Genomic DNA, 27216 nt, shown 5'->3' with positions numbered 1-27216 from the left:
CCCTATATGCTGTAGCATCTGTTCCCCATATACCTACTGTTTGTGCATACACGAGGGAAATTCAGGCTCACTCTGCAGTCATGTGTGCTCTTTCCATCATAACACTGGAGCAAATGGCAGTCATGGAGGAGGAGATGCAACATATTAAAGACTGTATGTCTCCTTTGATTGGTAACGGTGCATCTTTCGGCGATTTGGAAAAAGATCAAGTGACTGAAAAGCTGAAAAATAAATTTATCAACACAATGGATGATATTAAGCAAAGAGGAAAAACTTACCAGTTATTGATACAATACATTCAGCTTGTCATCTTAGCATTGCATTTCATCAAGGCAGAGCGTATAGGGAATTGTGAGCCCCATATAGAATGTGTAAGAGGTTGTTGTTGTTGTTGTGGTCTTCAGTCCTGAGACTGGTTTGATGCAGCACTCCACTCTACTCTATCCTGTTCAAGCTTCTTCATCTCCCAGTACCTACTGCAACCTACATCCTTCTGAATCTACTTGGTGTATTCATCTCTTGGTCTCCCTCTACGATTTTTACCCTCCATGCTGCCCTCCAATACTAAATTGGTGATCATGCCTCAGAACATGTCCTACCAACCGATCCCTTCTTCTAGTCGAGTTGTGCCACAAACTTCTCTTCTCTCCAATCCTCTTCAACACCTCCTCATTAGTTATGTGATCTACCCATCTAATCTTCAGCATTCTTCTGTAGCACCACATTTAGAATGCTTCTATTCTCTTCTTGTCTAAACTATTTATCGTCCATGTTTCACTTCCATACATGGCTACATTCCATACAAATACTTTCAGAAACGACTTCCTGACACTTAAATCAATACTGGATGTTAACAAATTTCTCTTCTTCAGAAACGCTTTCCTTCCCATTGGCAGTCTACATTTTATATCCTCTCTACTTCGACCATCATCAGTTATTTTGCTCCCCAAATAGCAAAACTCCTTTACTACTTTCAATGTCTCATTTCCTAATCTAATTCCCTCAGCATCATCCGACTTAATTCGACTACATTCCATTATCCTCGTTCTGCTTTTGTTGATGTTCATCTTATATCCTCGTTTCAAGACACTGTCCATTCCGCTCAACTGCTCTTCCAAGTCCTTTGCTGTCTCTGACAGAATTACAATGTCATCGGCGAACCTCAAAGTTTTTATTTCTTCTCCATGGATTTAAAACCTACTCCGAATTTTTCTTTTGTTTCCTTCACTGCTTGCTCAATATACAGATTGAATAACATCGGGGAGAGGCTACAACCCTGTCTCACTCCCTTCGCAACCACTGCTTCCCTTTCATGCCCCTCAACTCTTATAACTGCCATTTGGTTTCTATACAAATTGTAAATAGCCTTTCGCTCCCTATATTTTACATCTGCCACCTTCAGAATTTGAAAGATAGTATTCCAGTCAACATTGTCAAAAGCTTTCTCTAAGTCTATAAATGCTAGAAACGTAGGTTTGCCTCTCCTTAATCTAGCTTCTAAGATAAGTCGTAGGATCAGTATTGCCTTCCGTGTTCCAATATTTCTACGGAATCCAAACTGATCTTCCCCTAGGGCGGCTTCTACTAGTTTTTCCTTTCGTCTGTAAAGAATTCGCGTTAGTATTTTGAAGCTGTGGCTTATCAAACTTATTGTTCGGTAATTTTCACATCCGTCAACACATTACATGCAACTGGACACTTTCCTTATGCTAAGGCGTGTCATTTGTACCTCCAGGACATGGAAAAACTGAAAGGAAGTATGAAACCCGTGGAGGGATTGGTGTGGAGTATGGACCGACATGACGATAGGACAAACGCTTATGAGGAACCTGAGGAGTGTTGGAGGTGTTTCACACGGAAGAGGTTTCATCGATAGTGTGTTCAACTGATGGATATGCAACATATCAATATCCCATGACATATGTGAAGCTATGGACCAGTTCTGAAAATTACATTCGGTTTCGAGTGATCAACATGTTGAACTGAGAAGTGGGAAGATAGAAATTGACCACAAAATTCGCAGAACATTTCATTTGTTTATAAGGAGCAATTGTTTTCATTAGGTTCTGGATTTGTAGCTTCTCAGGAAGTAAACTGCTACAAAGCTGTGTCTGTTGGTGAAAAAGCTCTTCGAACAATAGTTATTGTCTTGCCAAAATCCGGTTCTCTGAAGCTTAAGCGATCCAGCATGGTTAGGACAATATGCATGTCAACTGTTAGGGTTGAAAAAAATGCGACTGAAGTAGATACAACCCAGTTATTTCAAAGAATATTGTGCACGTTTCATTCATCTGATGATTGCTTCACGTGCGAATTGTCGAGTGTACCAATGTCTCTGTTTGACAGTAGTGGGTTGACAAGGAATATTGACAACAATGAGTCGAAGTTTTTTGTTATAGATGGAGGGTTTCTTATCCGCCATGTCCTGTGGCCCGAAAATGGAACTTTTGGTGACATTCATAAAACCTTAATAGCTTATATTCAGAGACATTATAAAGATGATGCTGCTGTTGTATTTGACGGATATTCGGAAAGTTCTCTGAACATAAAACTATTCAACGCCAAAGGCAGACCTCAGGAGAATTTTCCTTTAATGACGAGACGTTATGTGCTGAATCACAGTCTGCCATTCTTAGTAACCTCAGCAATAAGGAAATGATTATTACACAGCTTGCGCCAAAACTAGACAGTTTTTATTGAAACCAGGATTGCGGATGACGTTGCAGCTGTTGAAATTGTTGCAAAAGCAATAAATGCCTCAAAATTTTTGCAGCAAGTGATTATAGTGGGTCAAGATGTAGATCTTCTTGTGCTACTTATCGCTCTTTCTCGAGACGACGCAGACAGCATCCTGGCCTCAGAACAAGGTGTTACAGTTCTAAAGATATACTTAACTCCTCATTCATTCATGAATGCAAGAATTCAGTACTGTTTCTTCATGCAGTAAGTGGTTGCGACAGTACTTCAGCCTTGTTTGGGAAAAAAAAGCTGCCAGCTTTCCAACTATTCAACTGGTATCCCCAACTTCATAATATTCCATAGATATTCAACGATCCTGCTTCCTCTCCTGATACCATTGCAAAAGCAGAAGAGAAATTTACCCTCTGTCTCCACACACAAAAACGCCAGAGAGTCCTGATGATGACAACTTAAATCCATTCGATTTAAATGTTTTAACGTACTTGTGGGTCAGGCCACTCTCTCGCTTGCCACCCACTACTGATGTAGGGCGCCTCCACTCTTACCGAGTTTACCCACAAGTCCAGCTATGGCTGGGGAACAACTTGGATCCCAGAAACTGGGGCTGGAGGGAATCAAACTCATCCCTCTCCCCGATTCACATAAAACGACCAACTGCTCCAGAGAAAATACTGCTACTTATTTCATGCGGCTGCACTCAAGGCTGCGGAAGAAAGTGCGGATGTGTGAAGACTGACCTACTGACTGCTAAAACTGTCGGGGACAAAGCTGCCCTAATGTGCCTCGCAGTTATTTGACAGAAGATTTGGATGACGGTTTTATGTAAAAAAATATTCGCAAGAATTAATTTTTTTGATAGATATTGTGGTATTTTAATTTTCTAAGTGCTGCACATACGACTGTAAATAATTGTTGATTAGTTTTACGGTAATTCTTAATTTTCATGAATAATAATTTTCATTCCAATAATTTCAGTTGCATAAACCTAAAGTAAAAGACTGTAAAGCAGAATTGTTCCGTATAAATAAAAGTCTGTTTTAAAAGAAATTTCACTTTCTTTTACCTTCAAATTTTAACACTCATAAACCAATTGCCTTGCTTAAACATGCATTTGACCCACTCTGAACAGAATTTTACCAGAAATATTTTCTGTCAGAGGTAATTTCATTAAATGCACCGTGTTTCGTAAAGTTTAAAGAAGGAAAATAAATTAAATTAAGAGGGGGAGGGGGAAGCTCCTTGGATAGGGGAGGGAACTCTTCCGTTTTTTACTCCTACATCCCCCAACAGTGTTTTTCCAAAGTTTCAAAATTTAACAATTTGTTTTCCTAATTTGCCTGGACTAACTCCCTGATTGTCTGTGTGAACCAACGTCCTGAAACATATAAACAGAGGTTTCTATCTCTCCTCAGAATACAGTGTTCCTATTGGCTAAAGCTGACGACAAAGGCAGACTGATACAATTTCGATATCAAGAAAAGAGTGAAATAAACCATTTGCACTATCCTATCACATTAACTGTTTAACAATTTACATCATTCAAACAGATCGCATAAAACACTCACTTTCACCTTACGATAATTCTTCTTCATAATAAAACGTATTTTCTATGTTCGAGTATCACATACAAACATTATACAAATCAAGTAATGAAATTTCCACCACAAATAGATTGTAGTGCTAAATATATCTGAGGTCATGTACGCACCAACGTTTGGAAGCACAAATACCCTCCTCCACCTCAACTTTCCACACCCGAACGCATGTGTGCACACAATACAACTATCAGAAACAATAAATTGATCAATCGGGAGGTTGAGTTCGCGATTGAGTTTTTAAAAGAACTGTAGAACTTCTAAATTGGTTCTTCCACTACATACGGAAAAAGGAGGATGGGGGAGGTTCTAGTGCGTGATAGGATAGAGACAACAGCAAATACCACTACAAGACAGAGTCCACTGCAATTTATTTAGAAGCGCTAAACATGACACACTTAAACCACTATCCACTCCGTAGCAATAGTTGTCATGACGAGATGTCGGAGATAGTTGAAAACACCCGCACACCCTTCGTGCTCCTGTCCTGAGGTCCACACGCAGCGTGCCCGCCCCCAAGTGTACCGCCAGCGTCGCGTACAGAGGTCAATGAAAATTTCCGCCGCATCCGCAGTCGCAGTCGTGGATGCCATGTGTGTGCCAGAGTGCGCCACCCCCGGCAGCGGGGGAATCCAGACATGATAGGAGTGGTAGCAATTCGCATATCCAGTGCAAATGTCCATCATTTTGAATTTTCTCTGACGCAAAACACACACACATTCGCTACTGTCGCGCACACCCAGCACACTGGTCACTTTGGCAGCAAGATCAGACAGATAGGGGCATTCTTTGTACACGTCAAGGGCCGAGCTAATCCATTACTTCCAGTTGCCGACTCCTCGTGACCACCCTTGCAGGCAGCCGCAGTGCACTGCGAAACAAGGAGCTGCAGTTTGTACGTATAGTTATTCTAAACATAGATCTCCCCGTTTAAAAAAATCTGTCTTACACAGTCCAAGGCAACGATGTTGTTGACCATAAGCCTCGAATTTCTCACGAGAAATGTAAATTCATCCCGGTTATATGAATTATTTTCGAAGATCGACGAAATCGGATAATACATACGTTTCCATGTAGCAAAAGTATCGTTACTTGTTGTGAAAATCCTGTACAGGACTATGGCAAAGGCTATATTCCTTCTAAGTATTCTTTCATCAGGTAGAAAAATATATTTCCTTATCTGTCACTTCATGCACCACAGGACTAGAATATTAAACTCATTTTTGGCTCATGACGGAGTACTGAGATCTACCACTGTCACAGGACACCTCTTCACTTTCGAACTCTCTTAAGATAACCAAAGTCTCGCCACGTAAGGTAACATCACAGAGAAGTCGTAAATATCACTTTATAAATTCGGTAACACATCTAATTTTATTTCAATGGCAGTCTGTATCTGTATAGATAGACAACTGATATATCGTTACAAGATGTCGCCTCAACGAAAAAACACCAAGTGAAGAATCATATCTGTGGTGCCCTAGCCATTGCGTACACCCGCCAGGCGGCGTGTTACTGATATGAAAATGATAGGCTAATTAACTGAATTGATCATGAGAGTTACTTTAAATGGCAAGTAATTATTCTTTTTCACTAATCGGATTACACTCACTAGGTAGATCAAATGGGAATACCTGGAGGGAAGACGATCTTCTTTTCGAGGATCACTATTGAGAACCGACATTTGGAGCTGAACACAGAAGGATTCTACAGGCAGCAACATACATTACGCAGAATTAGAGCAAATACGGAGACTTACAAGCAGTCGTTCTTCCCACGCACAATTCGTGAATGGAACAGGGAAGGGGGGATCAGATAGTGGTACAATAAGTACCCTCCGCCACACACCGTAAGGTGGCTCGCGGAGTATAGATGTAGATGTAGATGTAGATAATGGCACAAATACGTTAACGTCACCAAGCATAAAAAGCAGTATTGGTTCTACAGGTACACACAAGAGTCGCTGATAGTCTAACGTTTTCGGGCAAAAAAGCTGTCAGCGATTTGGGATCAAGTCTCTCCATTCAACCACATACTTACGCTGGATCCTATGGAGACATCTTTTAATGATTACAGCCACTGATGAATAATATTCGTGTCACTCTCATATCTCGAGATGGATCGCCTTTTTCGAAGCTATCTCCTACAGAAAATCTCGAACGCGGTGTTAGACAATTCCTCTACACCTTGTAACTATTTCCCTGTCTCTGCCCCGGCTACCCTGCAGCTTCGTCCCCGTGATCGTCCCAATTTAAGTCGGAACTAAACGGAAGACAAGAGTCTGCTATATCTACCACTCTCTGCAACCCGTGTAGAAACATGGTGTACAATGTGAAGGTCAGCGCCTAAACGAAGCTTTCTCCATCGACTCGAGGTAGTATAAAAGTACGAGCAGTTACAATGGCGTTTCTTACCTGGAAAGTTAGGAAGACTCGACATCATACAGGAACTGGAAGGAAGGACGTGGATTTTGCTACTGCATTGCGATGCATCTCTAAACTACATACAGGTACTATAGTCGGAAGGAGATCTGCGTCCCTCTGGGTGCGTTCACGTCTGTCACTCAAACATTCTATCATCGCTATTTTGTACCATCCACCAGAGAAAAAAACTACGAATAATAAAAGCTCTGCTACCTCCATCCAACAGAAAACTTGATAAGATTTTTACCGTACCTCTCTCTTCCGATACATTGAAAACAAATACCGTCTGCGTGTCGGCATCGAGCATGCGTGGTGATCCTATTAATATAGAATGATCGAAGTCGCTTGCACAGACCAGTGTAAAGTTTCATCTCATGTATTGTGAGAGAGCCACATCCAACAGACTATCAGTCGCAAGGGAGAGTCCCTGTTTTGTTGTTTGATACACCGTTTTTCTCCGCCGCAACTTCGAGTTCTGCGTCAGGTTCTAAACTGACATTAACACGTGTCAGATCCATTGTCTCTCACATAAAATTGCTGTTCTTCACTATCCTATCATGCAGTAGGTCTTCTTTCTTCCGAATGTAGTGGAGAAAACCAATTTAAGTATTCTATGGTGCTTGAATAAACCAATCGCGACGTCAGATTTCCTACTGATAGCGATCGCTGACATGTAGCAGCAACAACTAATACTACTACAGATTGGATCGTGCTTTAAGTGTGTCGTGTTTAGTGCTTCTCGATACATTGCAGTGGGCTCTGGCTTGCAGTGGTATTTGCTGTTGTCTCTATTGTACCAAGCACCTTCCTCCTGCGTTCTGAATCTACCGCACAGGACCAATTTAGGAATTCTGCAGTATTTTTAAAAACCCAATCACGACGTAAGATTTCCGATTGATCAATTTGTTGTTTCCGATAGTTGTATTGCATGTACACATGCGTTCGGGTGTGAGTCTCTCTCCTGGCCGGTGCAGACAGGGGCTACGCTGTAGATGGTGAACGGCGCGTGCCACATGATCGCTAGTCTGTGTGATGAATAGGCTTCTTTTTTCATCAGGTACGTTTGGTGGAACATTGTAGTGGAGCAGGGTGTTTGTGCTCTCAGACGTTGGTGCGCACAAGACCTTGGATATATTTAGTGCTGCAATCTATTTGTGGTGGAAATTTCATTTCTTGATTTGCATCATGCTTGTGTGTGATATTCAAATACTGAAAACAAGTTTTATTACGAAGAAGGATTATCGTAACGGGGGCTGAGTGTTTCAATCAATCTATTTGGCTGCTGTAAACTGTTAAACAATTAATGTGAAAGGGTAGGGTAAATGGTTTGTATCACTCTATTTTTGATACCGAAATTGTGTCAGTCTGCCTTTGTCTCCAGCATTAGCCAATAGGAACACTGTATTCTGAGGAGAGATGCAAACCTCCATCTGCATGTTTCGGGACACTGTTTCACACAGACAATCGGGGAGTGACCCCTTGAGAAGGACAGAGAAAGGAAGTGAGACTGGAATCTCCCATCAATAGAATGCCACCACCTGATGCTTTGTTTGGGGGCCGCAAAATCAAAGGAGGCCGATATGTGGTCCGTGGTGGTGTATTTAGTAATGTGATCTGTAATTAGGACATTGGGTGGTTTTGACCTCCGTTACAGTGCCCTGACGATAAAGACATGCACGGGAGACCCCAAACGGCGGCTACTATACCGCACTTCATTCCATTCACGATCGGTAGACCACTTTTGCAGGGTTTGACTGTCAGTGCAATATGACAGCTGTATGTTTCTCGATCTGTACAAAATCGTTTGCCACTAAGATTCTAGTAATTTGTCTGTCTGCAGAAAGTGATGGTGAGTTTCGAAATATGTCATGAACCTTTAGATACGTAACTGTTCTGATATTCCTGTGCTTTGAAAATTGAGGAAAATAAATAATAAGAACCTCAACAGCCCAGACTCTGGCAGAAAATAAAGACTAAGCGTACTCAGCGTTTTGAAGTGTAATCAGAATAAAAATGCGTCGCAATTGTTTAAAAATTGTGCAGAATAAATATTGAATTTAATTGATGAAAGCAGAAAATACAAAAATGCATTAAATGAAGCAGGCAAAAAGGAATACAAACGTCTCAAAAATGAGATCGACAGGTAGTGCAAAATGGCTAAGCAGGAATGGCTAGAGGACAAATGTAAGGATGTAGAGGCTTATCTCACTAGGGGTAAGATAGATACTGCCTACAGGAAAATTAAAGAGACCTTTGGAGAAAACCACTTGTATGAATATCAAGAGCTCAGATGGAAACCCAGTTCTAAGCAAAGAAGGGAAAGCAGAAAGGTAGCAGGAGTATAAAAAAGGTCTATACAAGGGCGATGTGCTTGAGGACAATATTATGGAAATGGAAGAGGATGTAGAAGAAGATAAAATGGGAGATATGATACTGCGTGAGGAGTTTGACAGAGCACTGAAAGACCTCAGTCGAAACAAGGCCCTGGGAGTAGACAACATTCCAACAGAATTACTGACAGCCTTGGGAGAGCCAGTCCTAACAAAACTCTACCATCTGGTAAGCAAGATGTATGAGACAGGTGAAATACCCTCAGACTTCAAGAAGAACATAATAATTCCAATCCCAAAGAAAGCAGGTGTTCACAGATGTGAAAATTACCGAACTATCAGTTTAATAAGTCACAGCTGCAAAATACTAAAAAAAAAATGGACAAATGGCTCTGAGCACTATGGGACTTAACATCTGTGGTCATCAGTCCCCTAGAACTTAGAGCTACTTAAACCTAACTAACCTAAGGACATCACACACATCCATGCCCGAGGCAGGATTCGAACCTGCGACCGTAGCAGTCGCGCGGTTCCGGAATGAGCGCCTAGAACCGCGAGACCACCGCGGCCGGCTGCAAAATACTAACGCGAATTCTTTGCAGACGAATGGAAAAACTGGTAGAAGCTGACCTCGGGGAAGATAATTTGGGATTCCATAGAAATATTGGAACACGTGAGGCAATACTAACCCTACGACTTATCTTAGAAAATAAATTAAGGGAAGGCAAATCTACGTTTCTAGCATTTGTAGACATAGAGAAAGCTTTTGACAATGTTGACTGGAATACTCTCTTTCAAAATCTGAAGGTGGCAGGAGTAAAATACAGGGAGTGAAAGGCTATTTACAATCTGTACACAAACCAGATGGCAGTTATAAAAGTCGAGGGACATGAAAGGGAAGCAGTGGTTGAGAAGGGAGTGAGACAAGGTTGTAGCCTCTCCCCGATGTTGTTCAATCTGTATATTGAGCAAGCAGTAAAGGAAACAAAAGAAAAATTCGGAGTAGGTATTAAAATCCATGGAGAAGAAATAAAAACTTTGAGGTTCGCCGATGACATTATAATTCTGTCAGAGACAGCAAAGGACTTGGAAGAGCAGTTGAACGGAATGGACAGTGTCTTGAAATGAGGATATAAGATGAACATCAACAAAAGCAAAACGAGGATAATGGAGTGTAGTCAAATTAAGTCGGGTGATTCTGAGGGAATTAGATTAGGAAATGAGACACTTAAAGTAGTAAATGAGTTCTGCTATTTGGGGAGCAAAAAAACTGATGATGGTCGAAGTAGAGAGGATATAAAATGTAGACTGGCAATGGCAAGGAAAACGTTTCTGAAGAAGAGAAATTTGTTAACATTGAGTATAGATTTAAGTGTCAGGACGTCGTTTCTGAAAGTATTTGTATGGAGTGTAGCCATGCATGGAAGTGAAACATGAACAATAAATAGTTTGGACTAAAATAGAATAGAAGCTTACAAAATGTGGTGCTACAGAAGAATGCTGAAGATCAGATGGGTAGATCACATAACTAATGGGGAGGTATTGAATAGAATTGGGGAGAAGAAGAGTCTGTGGCACAACTTGACTAGAAGAAGGGATCGGTTGGTAGGACATGTTCTGAGGCATCAAGGGATCACCAATTTAGTATTGGAGGGCAGCGTGGAGGGTAAAAATCGTAGAGGGAGACCAAGAGATGAATACACTAAGCAGATTGAGAAGGATGTAGGTTGCGGTAGGTAGTGGGAGATGAAGAAGCTTGCACAGGATAGAGTAGCGGCATCAAACCAGTCTCAGGACTGTAGACCACAACAACAACATTCCAAACACCACCTTGTATCGTGTAAACTGTTTAAATAGATAATATTCAACACAGTGTATAAATTTTTAAAAACGTATTTCATATACTGCAATCGATTTACTGACAAATTCTGTAAGTAAATAAATAAACTATACTCTATACACTGCTTTGAATCGCATAAATGGTTTAAATAAACAACATTATACACATTGTCTAAATTATTTAAACAATATTCCATACAATGCACATTATTTCCCTCCAAATGGCCGATCAACTGAGTTTTTTCCGCCAATTACCGAGAGGGGGATGGTAGGGGGAGGTAAGGGGGTTTCCAAGAGGGTAGATTCAATTAACTGTTAGATTTAATTAATTAGTCAATCAAATTTATATCAAAAGTTTGATTGTGTTGGCGAGGGGATTTCCCTGAGGAGGAGATGGAGGGATGCAGGAACAATAGGTCAACACCTCCAGGATGTCTTAATACTCTTAGCAGAACAATAGGTTAAGGATCTGTCAATCAAAGGAGAACAATAGGTTTGCCCCTGAAGGTATACTTGCCACTGATGTAGGCAACCCACACTAACAAATTTTCTCCTTCACATACTTTCTCCCACTACTGATTTTCATTCATAATAGAATGTTTTTTGCTTTGCTGATTGTACATATTAGTTTTGTATCTAATTTATTGGCTGCGTGTGGCTGCATGTGTCAACTACTGAATAGTTTCTATTGAAATTATTTTGAAAAGAGACATTTTCTTTTGAGGACTGAGAATTAACCTCATCGACTGTTAGCGATGTGACATCATTTAGTCAAACATTCTGTCCATTCATTGCAGTATTTTCGTAATCACTACTGTTAGTATTAATTTTTTCATAGACACTTGATCCCATTTTTATTGACAATAAAAGGTACACACTGGAATGGAATTACTGAAATGTAACAGAAACTCAATAGTTGTGGAAAATTTCATTCGTGATGTACGTTGACGACAAGACGGATTGACATTATTATTGCTTTCAAAAAGGTTCTAACCAGGATAAGGATCAGGATATTGTGACGAAATTGCTTTTGCGTGCTATGATCATTGGAATATTCTTGATCCTCCCTTTGGTTGACATATTTCTATTCAAGTTCCGTAAGATTCAGTTACCTGTCCGTGGAGAAAATTTCCTTCACTTTCCATAATTTTATTCCGTTTTTATTGGTAACATTTTCCTTTTCTCATTGTGTCGTCATTGTCTAATATGTGGATCAAAGACAGAATACAATTAGAATTTCAACAATCGTTATCAGAATTACCTGACTTTTTGCTTCCGATCCGAAGGTTGTGGGATCTGGTCTCTGTTTGACTGCCAGTATATTCTATTTTCACTACTGAGTGCATAATGCTTAATAGCTTTTGAATTGGAAATATTTTATGATTTTTAACTGTGAAGTCATAAATGGAAGTTCATGAAATGCTTTTATGGCTGGCTGCTGAGCAGACACCAGGAACATATCTGAAATGAACTTCATTCGAAATTTATTAGTAAATGTTCTTTGTCATATTTTTTTCTCAGTGGAAAACCTGATCTCTTCTTTCTGCTGCGATGGTCGTTTTGAATTGTTGACTGTGTCGCCTAATGAAATAAATTCTTATTTCGATGCGGTGAGTTGAACTGTTTGTCAAATAAATAGACAGGCACCGTATTTTACTTGAATTTATTTATATTAACCCAAAATCCAATATTATTAACAGAACTGTGGCAATAGGAGGAGCGATATAATGTTTGCGTCCTCTCTTCATCAAGACACCCCACAGATTCCTCTCTTGCTGCCGACTTAAAAAGAAGTGACAGTCACATCTCTCTCATCTAAATGCATCTCTGCTGCGGCAATCGCTTCCTTTTTCATCTTACGTATACCCCTTTGGAAACATCTAGTAAGTGTCATTACAACTCTCAATATCTATTACGTGGTCGCATAATGGACGTGCAGATGTAGTTGACGATGAAAGAGCTAAAAATAATAACGAGCGACAAACGATTTGTCGGGTTACATTATTCTGCACATCAAGAAGCACATTATGTTAAATAAGCAGGCAGAGAACTTGTGATGGAACTAGTGGTGCAAACCGTAAGTTTTTGGAAGTGGCAACACATTATTACATCGTCAGTTGCAACAGTTTTTGATGGAACTGAGGACAGATTATGCAGACGCTATACGTTACTGCGCAGTACGTTGGCTAATTCAAACAACATGCCTGGAACGAGTTTTTGATTTAAGGTCCGCTAAATTAGATTTTCTAAAGGAAGGAGGAAAGAAGGAATGAATATTGGAAGGTCTATAATGGATTACAGACCTTGCATGTTGCAGATTGCCGTCAGCAAGACACTGTAAGGCTAAAAGCAACTTATTACTGATTTCATAGCGAAAGTGGATGCATCTAGAAAGAAATTCGCGTAGTGGAAGTGACAACTTCTGACAAGGAACACCGTCCGTTTCCCAAAGCTCACTGGCTTAGAAAAAAAAGCAAAGTTTGAAAAACTCATTGTGGCTTTAAAAGCACAGTTTTCTAAACGTTCTGAGGCCATTGCCAATCCTACTTCTCTTTTCGAGACCGTTTGCCATTTCAGTTGTGCGGATGCAACTGACTGATCTGCTTTGTACAAACATCAAAAAAAATTTTGCATCGCCTCTTTCCGAGAGCTCCGGAACCTGCTCAGAAAATTGGAATACGAGGTGCATTCAAGTTCTAAGGCCTCCGATATTTTTTCTCCAGACTGGAAAGAGCTAGAAACATGCGCATTGTATTAAAATAAGGCCGCGTTCATTGTCAATACGTCCCAGAGATGGCAGCACCGTATGGCAGATGGAATTGTACCGCCAGCGGCGAGAATGAGAACTGTTTTAAATACTTGAAATGGCGACGTTTTTCTTACTTGAACAGTGTGCAATCATTCGTTTTCTGAATTTGCGTGGAGTGAAACCAATTGAAATTCATCGACAGTTGAAGGAGACATGTGGTGATGGAGTTATGGATGTGTCGAAAGATCGTTCGTGGGTGCGACAGTTTAATGAAGGCAGAACATCGTGTGATAACAAACCGAAACAACCTCAGGCTCGCACAAGCCGGTCTGACGACATGATCGAGAAAGTGGAGAGAATTGTTTTGGGGAATCACCGAATGACTGTTGAACAGATCGCCTCCAGAGTTGGCATTTCTGTGGGTTCTGTGCACACAGTCCTGCATGACGACCTGAAAATGCGAAAAGTGTCATCCAGGTGGGTGCCACGAATGCTGATGGATGACCACATGGCTGCCCGTGTGGCATGTTGCCAAGCAATGTTGACGCTCAACGACAGCATGAATGGGACTTCCTTTTCATCGGTTGTGACAGTGGATGAGACGTGGATGCCATTTTTCAATCCAGAAACAAAGCGCCAGTCAGCTCAATGGAAGCCCACAGATTCACTGCCACCAAAAAAATTTCCGGTAACCGCCATTGCTGAAAAAATGTTCTGGGACAGCGAGGGCGTAATCCTTACCCATTGCGTTCCAAAGGGCACTACGGTAACAGGTGCATCCTACGAAAAAGTTTTGAAGAACAAATTCCTTCCTGCACTGCAACAAAAGCGTCCGGGAAGGGCTGCGCGTGTGCTGTTTCACCAAGACAACGCACCCGCACATCGAGCTAACGTTACACAACAGTTTCTTCGTGATAACAACTTTGAAGTGATTCCTCATGCTCCCTACTCACCTGACCTGGTTCCTAGTGACTTTTGGCTTTTTCCAACAATGAAAGACACTCTCCGTGGCCGCACATTCAGCAGCCGTGCTGCTATTGCCTCAGCGATTTTCCAGTGGTCAAAACAGAATCCTAAAGAAGCCTTCGCCACTGCCATGGAATCATGGCGTCAGCGTTGTGAAAAATGTGTACGTCTGCAGGCCGGTTACGTCGAGAAGTAACGACAGTTTCATCGATTAAGGGTGAGTAGTTAATTAGAATAAAAATCGGATGCCTTAGAACTTGAATGCACCTTGTAGAGATCAACATAAACATCATTTTCGCTCTTTTTATTGCTCATGAAAACCACACATTGCATTTTGCACCACCATACAACGAAACCTTCAGGGGTGGTGTCCAGATTGCTGTAAACATTGGTAGCTCTAATACCTCGTAGCACGTCCTCTTGGATTGGTGCGTGTTTGTATTCGTCATGGCATACTATCCACAAGTTCATCAAGGAACAGTTGGTCCAGATTGTCCCACTCCTCAACGGCGATTCGGAGCAAATTCCTCAGAGTGGTTGGTGGGTCATGTCGTCCATAAACAGCCCTTTTCAATCCATCCCAAGCATGTTCGATAGGGTTCATGTCTGGAGAACGTGCTGGCCACTCTAGTCGAGCGAAGTCGTTATTCCAAAGGAAGTCATTCACAAAATGTGCACGTTGGGGGCGCTAATTGTCGTCCATGAAGACGAATGCCTCGCCGACATGCTGCCGATGTGGTTGCACTATCGGTCGGAGGATGGCGGTCACTTATCGTACAGCTGTTACGGGCCTTCCATAACCACCAGCGGTGTACGTCGGCACTACATATTGCCACCCCAAAACATCAGGGATCCTCCACGTTGCTGCGCACACTGGACAGTGTGTCTAAGGCGTTCAGCCTGACTGGGTTGCCTCCAAACACGTCTCCGACGATTGTCTGGTTGAAGGCATATGCGACACTCATCGGTGAAGAGAACGTGATGCCGATCCTGAGCGGTCTATTCGGCATGTTGCTGGGCCCAACTGTGCCGCGCTACATGGTGACGGGGTTGCAAATATGAACCTCGCCATGGACGTCAGGACTGAAGTTGCGCCTCATGCACCCTATTGCGCACAGTTTGAGTCATAACACGACGTCCTGTGGCTGCACGAAAAACATTATTCAACATGATGGCGCTGCTTCAGATTTCCTCCGCGAGCCATAATCCGTAGATAGGGGTCATCCACTGCAATAGTAGCCCTTGGGCGGCCTGAGCGAGGCATGCCAACGACAGTTACTGTCTCTCTGTATCTCCTCCATATCCGAACAACGTCGCTTTGGTTCTCACCGAGACGCCTGGACAATTCCATTGTTGAGAGCCCTTCCTGGCACAAAGTAATCATGCGGACGCGATCGAACCGCAATATTCACCGTCAAAGCATGGTTGACCTACAGACAACACGAGCAGTGTACCTCCTTCCAGGTGGAATGACTGGAACTGATCGGCTGTCGGATCCCTAAGTCTGACAGTCGCTGCTCATGCATAGTTGTTTACATCTTTCCGCGGGTTTAGTGACGTCTCTGAACAGTCAAAGGGACTGTGTGATATAATAACCACAGTCAACGACTGTCTTCAGGAGTTCTAGGACCCGGGGTGATGAAATACATTTTTTGATGTGTGTAGTTCCCGTTTAAAATACAATGTTTTTACGTTAATACTGTCTAAGGAGTTCTAAGTTGTTATCCTTGCGAAAGGTTTCCACGTCTCCACAATGAGGTTGCAGACGTGATCCCAGTGTTTCGATCAACATATGTGGTTGTAAAGCCTTTTTCGATGTTGTAGTTGTTGTGGTCTTCAGTCCTGAGACTGGTTTGATGCAGCTCTCCACGCTACTCTATCCTGTGCAAGCTTCTTCATCTCCCAGTACGTACTGCAGCCTACATCCTTCTGAATCTGCTTAGTGTATTCATCTCTTGGTCTCCCTCTACGATTTTTACCCTCCACGCTGCCCTCCAATACTAAATTGGAGATCATGCCTCATAACATGTCCTACCAACCCATCCCTTCTTCTAGTCAAGTTGTGCCACAAACTCCTCTTCTCCCCAATCCTATTCCGTATATCGTCATTAGTTGTGTGATCTACCCATCTAATCTTCAGCATTCTTCTGCACCACCACATTTCGTAAGCTTCTATTCTCTTCTTGTCCAAACTAGTTATCGTCCACGTTTCACTTCCATACCTGACTACACTCCATATATATAGTTTCAGAAACGACTAACTGACACTTAAATCTATACTCGATGTCAACAAATTTCTCTTCTTCAGAAACAATTTCCTTGCCATTGCCAGTCTACATTTTATATCCTCTCTACTTTGACCATCATCAGCTTTTTTGCTCCCCAAATAGTAAAACTCCTTTACTACTTTAAGTGTCTCATTTCCTAATCTAATTCCCTCAGCATCACCTGACTTAATTCGACTACATTCCATTATCCTCGTTTTACTTTTGTTGATGTTCATCTTATATCCTCCTTTCAAGACAAAGTCCATTCCGTTCAACTGCTCTTCCAAGTCCTTTGCTGTCTCTGACAGAATTACAATGTCAGCGGCGAACCTCAAAGTTTTTATTTCTTCTCCATGGATTTTAATACCTACTCCGAATTTTTCTTTTGTTTCCTTTACTGCTTGCTCAATATACAGATTGAACAACATCGGGGAGAGGCTACAACCTTGTCTCACTCCCTTCTCAACCACTGCTTCCCTTTCATGTCCCTCGACTCTTATAACTGCCATCTGGTTTCTGTATAAATTGTAAATAGCCTTTCACTCCCTGTATTTTACTCCTGCCACCTTCAGAATTTGAAAGAGAGTATTCCAGTCAACATTGTCAAAAGCTTTCTCTAAGTCTACAATTGCTAGAAACGAAGGTTTGCCTTTTCTTAATCTAGCTTCTAAAATAAGTCTTAGGGTCAGAATTTTCTCACGTGTTCCCATATTTCTACGGAATCCAAACTGATCTTCCCCAACGTCGGCTTCTACCAGTTGTTCCATTCGTCTGTAAAGAATTCTCGTTAGTATATTGTAGCCGTGACTTATTAAACTGATAGTTCGGTAATTTTCACATCTGTCAACGCCTGATTTCTTTGGAATTGGAATTATTATATTCTTCTTGAAGTCTGAGGGTATTTCGCCTGTCTCATACATTTTGTTGACAAGATGGTAGAGTTTTGTCAGGACTGGCTCTCCAGAGGTTGTCAGTAGTTCTAATGGAATGTTGTCTACTCCCAGGGACTTGTTTCGACTCAGGTCTTTCAGTGCTCTGTCAAACTCTTCACGCAGTATCATATCTCCCATTTCATTTTCATCTACATCCTCTTCCATCTCCATAATAATGTCCTCAAGTACATCGCCATTGTATAGACCCTCTATACACTCCTTCCACCTTTCTACTTTCCCTTCTTTGCTTAGAACTGGGTTTCCATCTGAGCTCTTGATATTCATACAAGTGGTACTCTTTTCTCCAAAGGTCTCTTTAATTTTCCTGTAGGCAGTATCTATCTAGTGAGATAAACCTCTACATCCTTACATTTGTCCTCTAGCCATGCCTGCTTAGCCATTTTGCACTTCCTGTTGATCTCATTTTTGAGACGTTTGTATTCCTTTTTGCCTGCTTCATTTACTGCATTTTTATATTTTCTCCTTTCGTCAATTAAATTCAATATATCTTCTGTCACCCAAGGATTTCTACTAGCCCTCGTCTTTTTACCTATTTGATACTCTGCTGCCTTCACTACTTCAGCCCTCAAAGCTACCCATTCATCTTCTACTGTATTTCTTTCCCCTATTCTTGTCAATTGTTCCCTTATCTGTCCCTGAAACTCTGTATAACCTCTGGTTTAGTCAGTTTATCCTGGTCCTATCTCCTTGAATTCCCACCTTTTTGCAGTTTCTTCAGTTTTAATCTACAGTTCATAACCACTAGATTGTGGTCAGAGTCAACATCTGCCCCTGGAAGTGTCTTACAGTTTAAAACCTGATTCCTAAATCTCTGTCTTACCGTTCTGTAATCTATCTTAAACCTGTCAGTATCTCCAGGCTTCTTCCATGTATACAACCTTCTTTTATGATTCTTGAACCAAGTGTTAGCTATGATTAAGTTGTGCTCTGTACAAAATTCCACCAGACGGCTTCCTCTTTCATTTCTAACCCCCAATCCATATTCACCTGCTACGTTTCCTTCTCTCCATTTGCCTACTACCGAATTCCAGTCACCCATGACTATTAAATTTTCGTCTCCCTTCACTATCTGAATAATTTCTTTTATTTCATCATACATTTCTTTAATTTCTTCGTCATCTGCAGAGCTAGTTGGCATGTAGATTTGTACTACTGTCGTAGGCGTGGGCTTCGTGTCTATCTTGGCCACAATAATGCGTTCACTGTGCTGTTTGTAGTAGCTTACCCGCATTCCTATTGTTTTATTCATTATTAAAGCTACTCCTACATTACCCCTACTTGATTTTGTATTTATAACCCTGTGTTCACCTGACCAAAAGTGTTGTTACTCCTGCCACCGAACTTCACTAATTCCCACCATATCCAACTTTAACCTATCCAATTCCCTTTTTAAATTTTCTAATCTACCTGCCCGATTAAGGGATCTTACATTCCACGCTCCGATCCGTAGAACGCCAGTTTTCTTTCTCCTGATAACGACGTCCTCCTGAGTAGTCCCCGCCCGGAGATTCGAATGGGGAACTATTTTACCTCCGGAATATTTTACCCAAGAGAGGGCCATCATCATTTATCCATACAGTAAAGCTGCATGCCCTCGGGAAAAATTACGGCTGTAGTTTCCCCTTGCTTTCAGCCGTTTGCAGTACCAGCACAGCAAGGCCGTTTTGGTTAGTGTTACAATGCCAGATCAGTCAATCATCCAGACTGTTGCCCCTGCAACTACTGATAAGGCTGCTGCCCCTCTTCAGGAACCGTACGTTTTTCTGGCCTCTCAACAGATACCCCTCCGTTGTGGTTGCACCTACGGTACGGCTATCTGTATCGCTGAGGCACGCAAGCCTCCCCACCAACGGCAAGGTCTATGGTTCATGGGGAGGCGTTTTTCGATATCGGTATTGAAACTAAATAAGTCACGATCACGTGGCAAGTTGGGTAACGAAAATCTGCGAAACTCTCTGCGTCTGTCTGTAAGTCGACGTTCGTGTCAAAAATGATACTAAAAATTTGATGTATTTTTGATGTATGTTGTTAAGAAATGTGAAGTATGAAACAAAGCTGCAAGACGCATCTGGGACTTCCCAAGTTGGCTCCCTCTAGCTTACACTCTTTCCGCTGAGACAGCACGGCTTGATAGAGGGGAAAGTGTGCACTTCGGTGAGAAAGATTGGCACGCATGCACAAGAACCGCACTTGTGCGGAGTTCTTGGCCGTGCGTGTTGTAGATGATGTAGAACTGGTACCAGGTGACCATGTGACCCTCCGCTGCTGACATAACTCAGGGCAATGAAATTTTGTGTATATGCCACTTGGTTATATAGCTCCGGAGCAGTAAGATGGGTCAACGTAAAGGCACGACAGAATGGCAGAGAGGAGCTATAGCTGTGACCATACCGTGAATAAAGTTTGCCATATTTGTTGGTGTATCAGTGTGGATTGTCCAAAAAGAAATTAATAGCGAGCAAGATATCTGATAAATACAGATTTGAAACAAATAAAGATGTGCACTGCAGCACTGATACAGAAAAAAAGGAGAACTAGTGGTTTCTTCACAAGATCAACGTCACTGCAAAGTGAAAGTCATTTTAAGTGACGTACGGAAACGACGAAAAGAATTGATGGGGAGGTCTGGATGGCAATTTTAAGTCCGCTCTTACCGAATGTGAATCATGTATCTTAGAATATCGCTCAAGTGTGTGAGGCCTACACCAAGGGGAACTAATCGGTGATGTTGAACGTATTCAAAGAAGAGCGCCACGAATTGTCAATGAAATGCTGGAAACGCTGAGCTGGTGGAGGTTAGAGAGTTAATGTATAAGTTGGCAGTTGATGCCCCTGTCAGGCATAGGATTTATTACAACAGAAACTTTCACGAGTTTTAAGTATTGTTCTGACAATGACAGTAGATGAAATGTCGTAATAAATGTAAGTACATTGAGCGAACCAAACGGCTTCAGTCTTAAAAATAGTCAAAAATGGTCACTTACACGTATTCTTTGGTACTGTACACGCAATGGTAACTTTCCGATTCAGGGAATAAGTATTATACGACATGTAACACGGGTTAAAATTAGTTGGTCTAAATAATTCTGTTGGGCTAGAAATGATACCGCAGCTGGTTTTAGTTAATGATAGAGTCTCTTATTACTTCACTAAAACAGTAAGAGAAGGAAGATTAGAGTTTAATACACCGTTGAAAGCGATGTTACTAGAGCTGCACGAAAAGCTCGGGTCGGAAACGGAAAAAGACCGCTTTCTTGCCAAGGAAACTAACCTGGCATCTTCTTAAAAAATCTGAGGAACCCGTGGAAATCCCAGCTCTGCGTGGAAGGATGGGGATCCGAGCCGCCGCCCTGCAGAACACAGGGCGAGGGTCTCACCAGTTCCACTTAGCTCAGCGGCACCAGTAAAACTGTTCATTACAGCGCTCTACAGGTTATCGTGCAGTAATCTTGTTTTCTCGACAGAAGCTGTTACAAGGAAGCACAATTCACGGCACTTAGTTACGTTGCTAACTGATTTGTCCGACAAGAGCCGCGGAATTTAGGTGCAGCGCGACTGCCCATCGCACCCAGTCCGGAATATTTGCCCACCGCCGAGATTTTCTAGATTTCAGTTGGCGGTGTCCCAGAAAGAAGCGGTTTACCGTTGCATTCTTCCGAGGTCTGCGTCTCCAGGTGACCCGCAACCAGGTGGAGGAATCCAAAGCACGCTGCCGGTGCGACCACGGAGACGAGATCCAGGTGACGACTTTGGCCACAAGTAGCACGATCTCGTGCGAAAGCGAAACAAAATTCTGCGTTTTTTTGTAAATTTCACGGCGCGTGCGCTACTACAGATAAGAGTTTTAGGCCGCCGAGAGTAGGTTTCTTCTATAGTCTATTGCCCATGCTAGTTGGAGGCAAACTATTTTCGTCAAAGCCCACAAACAACTGTTAGCTTCCTCAGGAGGATCACGACTTACGTCTCACCGATTTTATTACATTGAGTAATTACTAAATAATTTTTCTCCCGGCTAAAGATTTGATCAAGTTGCTAAAGAACTCCAAGTTAACGTCGTGTTAAAGTGTTGTCTGTAATTTGTGTATGTGTCACTAAATCACAGTTCATACAACAGATTCTATACAACTATTGATTAAGATGGAAGCAGTTATCTTCAGCAAAATGATCATTAAAACCACCGAATATCAGCCGCGCACAACACTGACGTATGTTACCAGAAACAATATTCTTCGCAACTCGTGCGTAATTAATTTCGGCTCCATACATCAGCTATAAAAGTTTGTTATAACGATCGTGCTATGAGCACTGTTTTTAAAGAACCTATCTGATTCGAATTATTTTCATTAAAATGAGTTCGGGACCACCGGTGCACATTTATTTTTACACATTTGTATCACGTTCGGCATTTATTCTGCAGAGTTGCGTAATTTAAATTTGAATTTGCCGCTGAGATAATTGTTAAGATAGCGGCAGACAATTGATAGAGACTTTCTATTGTTATAGCAAATAAGAAAATATTTAAAATGGTTATTAAATGCTATAAAATCTACTTTCGTATTGTGCACTATTTAGACTTCATCAAGCAAACATTTGATTTGTTTCTAAGGAAAACACAGACAAAAACGGGATACAAATCGCTATTATCAATGGCTGCGCTCCTTGCAGCGGAAAGAAACAATTAACACAGATAATGCCTACTGAGAGAGGAATTACAGTTACAATTAATTATTCACTCATGTTTATAATAATAATGAACTCTATTTTCAAGTAATACTTAACAAATAATTACAATTTCTTAACAGACCTCAGTTTGATAAGCGTCCGCAATCTACTTAAGCCAACCAACAAAAGGTAAAAACAAAGGAAGACAAACGCAGATCATAAAAGGAATTTACAATTATCATTGTCTTTGTATGATACACATCGATATATCTAATTACATCATAGAATATTATATAAATAATTAATATTTATAAGTTTTCATTGTTTTTTCATACGTCGAGTACATAATGTTTATAACTGTTAGAGGCATAATTTCCTCTCGTCGCACTGTAGCCAAAAATTTCCAGGTTCCTTTATGTATGTTTTTCTGCTGGAAGTTTGTGCTTGAGATGAACAACCCTAATGATGTAGCGAAGCTGATGAACCTAACTCCATTGTCATTGCTTAGGTTGTGTAGACTGTTCCTACCTGTTGTGTCTTGGAATATTTGTTCTTTCCCAACCTTGGCATTCATATCACCAAGGAGGATCCTCAGGTGTCCATTTGGTATAGCGTCCATCACTGCCTCTAGCTGTGCATAGAACTCGTCCTTTACTTCACATTCGCTCTCCTCCGTGGGAGCATGACAGTTCATAAAAGTCGCCTTAATATGCTTTACGTCCAGTATTAGAACAGATATTCTTGGGTTGACTGAAACAAATTCTGAAACATTAGTGGCCAACGTCTTACTGACGCAGAAACCAGTGCCTAACAGATGACCTCGTTCACACGCTCCATACAGAATTGTACAGTTTTCAACATCAATGCTCCCAGCATCGTCCCACCGGGTTTCTTGCAGTGCAATTAGGTCTAGTTCATACCTCTGAATTTCCTTGACCACACTGATTGCAGCTCCTGTCTTGTACAGACTCCTTACATTCCACGTTCCAAATCGTATACCGTTTCTTTGCCATTGACGTCGTCTATTTTTGTCAGTAATGTTCCGAGGCTTACTTGTAGTCTTGAAAGCATGTTTAATTTTTTACGGAGAGAGGGTGCTGGCCTCCCGTCCAACCTGTGGTGTTACCCTCACAGCTTACAGGACTGCTGGCTTTTCTTAAGGGGTGGGCTCCCCTCAGTGAGGACCATAAAAGCCGGATATCGGGAATGATGGGTACAGTCGCAATTTTTTGTAGAGTGGTTGGAAGGAGTGTCGTAAACAACATACTAAAAATACTGATCGGTTGGGGGTACGTATGGGGTTGGTGGTGTGTTTGAAGGTTACTTTGTGCGTTTTTATTTAATTACTCGAAAACAAGGTCTCTAGAGAAAAATCTAGTCCAGTACAAAATTAAACTACATTACATTTCATACAAATAAGATCTTATTCATGTTTACTCTGTAACTAATAGTTTCCGAAAAAGAGCGAGGTCATGCCCTGTAGGGTATATCGAAAAGAATCATCCTATTTTAAAAAATCATAACCATTATGTTATTTGAGATATGTGCGTGAACAACATACTGTTGGAAAGAGCTGACTCTCGAGTTTTACACAGTTCCCGCTAGGTAGCTGCAGTGTGCGCCCACTTCAGTTCTAGTAAAAATGGTGTCGGGACAACGGAAAGCGACATGTGTTCTACGTTTTGTGCAGTGCGGATCAGTAATAGCTGTACTTTCGTACTAGGTATGGTGTGAAACTTCCTACAGCACAGATCATTAGACGATGGCATGAAAAGTTCCGAGAAACAGGTGGTATGTGTAAAGGCAAATCGCCAGGTTGTCCCTGAATGTCTGACACAGACGCCAAACACATCCACCATAGTTTCACATGCAGTTCGCATACATCCGTTGGCCATGCAGCTCGACACATCAACGTGCCCCCGATGTCCCTCTGCGTGTGTTGCTTCGACGTCTACACGTGAAACCATACAAAATTCAGCTACTGCACGCTCTTTGTGAACTTGACAAACAACAAAGCGTGGAGCTCCGTAATTTCGTTCTTGGACTGGACCAAATTATTCAGCCTTACAATACTGGCCTCTGAGGTCACCGTATCTGACTGTATGTGATTATTTTTTGTGGGCGTTTATAAAAGACCCGTTTATGTGCCTTCGTTAACAACAACAATGAATGAACTGAGACATCACATAGCAACAGATACCGAAGCTGTAACTCAAGACATGCTCGCTGCAGTGTGGGAACAATTTGAATACCGTGTTGACATATGCTGTGCAGCTCAAGGGGGGCATATCGAACACCTAGGAGAAGGTATGGAAAAAACTTTTTTAGTTTCCCATTCATCAAAACACAAAATTCATTGTACATGTTTATTAGTTTCAGAAGTGTAGACGTGCCAAATCGGATGATTCTTTTTGATACACCCTGTACCTTAGGTAGCTTTGTCGGTTAATATGAATCAGTTACCTGATTTGATAGATCACAAGTATCCAGTATCAAACTGTTTGTCTCGACTTCCTCTACACCACTGTGGTATGTTGTAAACAGATATAATTTACCCCTGCATAAGTTGATTAAAGTCGACTGTGCCTAACCACACTGAAAATAAAGAATAATATGATTTTAGAGAAGCTCTTACGAATAGTACGGGTACTCTCACGAGCAGTGAAAGGAAACTAAATGATGGTCTGCCTCAGAGGTCAGTAATATCCCGTATAAATTTCAACCTCTATATTTCTGATACACCTGAAAAGAGCGCAAAGAAGTTTGAATATGCTCACAATCTAGTACTGAAAGGTGGCTACACAGAGTCACAGTGCCAGAGACTGCGCCAAAGGTTATTATTCCGCCGACTCCACTGGTGCAGTAGTAGTTCAGAGGATGTCGAGGGCAGTAGTAGTTCAGAGGATGTCGAGTGCAGTTGTTGTTCTGTTGGGCGAGAGAGTAGATGCTGTTCAGTTGGTCCAATGTATAGATGGAAGATGTTGCAATGATCACAGTGTATTTTTCGTCAATATATATTGAGGTAAAAAAAAGTATTACAGATTTCTTTAATAACAATGCCTCTTGGTCACAGGTTCAGTCAACAAAGCATCTGGCTCGTGTTCATGTATTAGACTTGTAATTCTGGTTTCTATGTGCAATTATAGTATTTCTGGTTTTTAAATTAGTTCAATGTAAATGGTGTTTAAAATATCTTGTTGTATTGAGGAAGAACCGAGCCTGATACATGTACGTTGAGTCACACTACCTCACACAGAACAGTTACACTTGTGCTTGTTGTTTCGTAGCTTTTATAGTTGCAGGGGACTTAATTAATCAATTGTGTTAATGGAAATTCCTTGTCATTCTTTATCTTTATATTTTATGCAGTCAGATTGCATGCTTATACTACTCAGGGTCAACCAGTTACAAGACTTTGTAACCGGATGCACAGCTACCTACAGTTATTGCATTTATTCATTAATCTTTTTAATTAAGCCCCCATGCACGTGGCAATCCTGCCAGGATCGTCCCTTGGAATTCTTTTGATAGTAAAAATAGCAGACAGTAGTATTGTTGTAGTAATTTGTAGTTTAGTACTTGTAGTCTATCTTGCATGTATAGATTTTAGAATTGAGCACTTGTAATTGTCTTGTCATTCTTTTGATGGTATTTTTGTAGAATTTAATTTTTGATAAGTTGTATACAGGTTTGACAATTTTGTGCAATTGTGAAGGTTTTCATTGTTCATTAATCGTGTTTGTCAGGAAGCATTTCATGTGGATGGTATTGTTGGTGATCAACTGTTATATTGTGTGTAATTTTCGTATAGTGACGAGTTTTGTATGTTTTGTAAATGATTACACGATTGATGAAAAAGAGAAAAATGATGGATAGTCAAAATGACGTAATTGTTAACATGGCGAACTCGCCAACACAGGAGAACAGTATGCTGAATAATGAAGTAGAAAACAATTTAATAAGCCGGGAAAATAGTACGGAACCAGTTCAATATTTTTCACAATCAAAAAATTTTCAGAATACGAGATTAACGACAGAAGATTGTGGAATAGTATCGAATACAGATAGCTTTACAGGAAGTTAGTTTTACAGGAATTGTTAGGGGCGAAAAGAATTTCGAACGAGTTAATATGAAGCAGCTGATGAGTGCAATATTAAATTTGGGATCACAGTTAGGATCTGAATTAAAAACAGAGATGGGAACATTGGCAACACGATTAGAAACTGATATGGGAACATTGGCAACATGGTGAGACTCACAAATAGGAACAATTAAAACTGATATGGGAACAATGGAAACACGGTTAGACTCACGAATAGGGACATGTTTTAAAAACATGAAAGATGAATTAAAGAAAGAAATTAGAGAAGAAGTACAACCGATTTTGAATGCTCACAATAATAGATTAATTTCTATAGAAATTAGACAAAAGGAACAGGATAGAGAACAGGAAGAAAGAGATCGCGTGATAGTACAAAAATTTTCAGAGTTAAATTTACAACGTGCACATGATAAGGAAGAAATATTTGAAAGAATCGAGGAATCCGTACCAAATGACAGAATAAGTAACCTAACACAACAATATGAACAGTTAACTACTAAATGTGTCAATACTGAAACCCGTGTCGCGACACTTACAGAAGACGTAAATAAACAGAAAGAACAAATAGGTAACTTATCGGAAACAGTTGAGGAGATTTCAGATAAATTGACAAGTCTTAGTTTAAATGG

The sequence above is a fragment of the Schistocerca serialis genome, chromosome 1, assembly GCF_023864345.2.
Source record: "Schistocerca serialis cubense isolate TAMUIC-IGC-003099 chromosome 1, iqSchSeri2.2, whole genome shotgun sequence".
In the NCBI taxonomy this organism is placed as follows: Eukaryota; Metazoa; Arthropoda; class Insecta; order Orthoptera; family Acrididae; genus Schistocerca; species Schistocerca serialis.
This window is presented reverse-complemented; position numbering follows the sequence as displayed.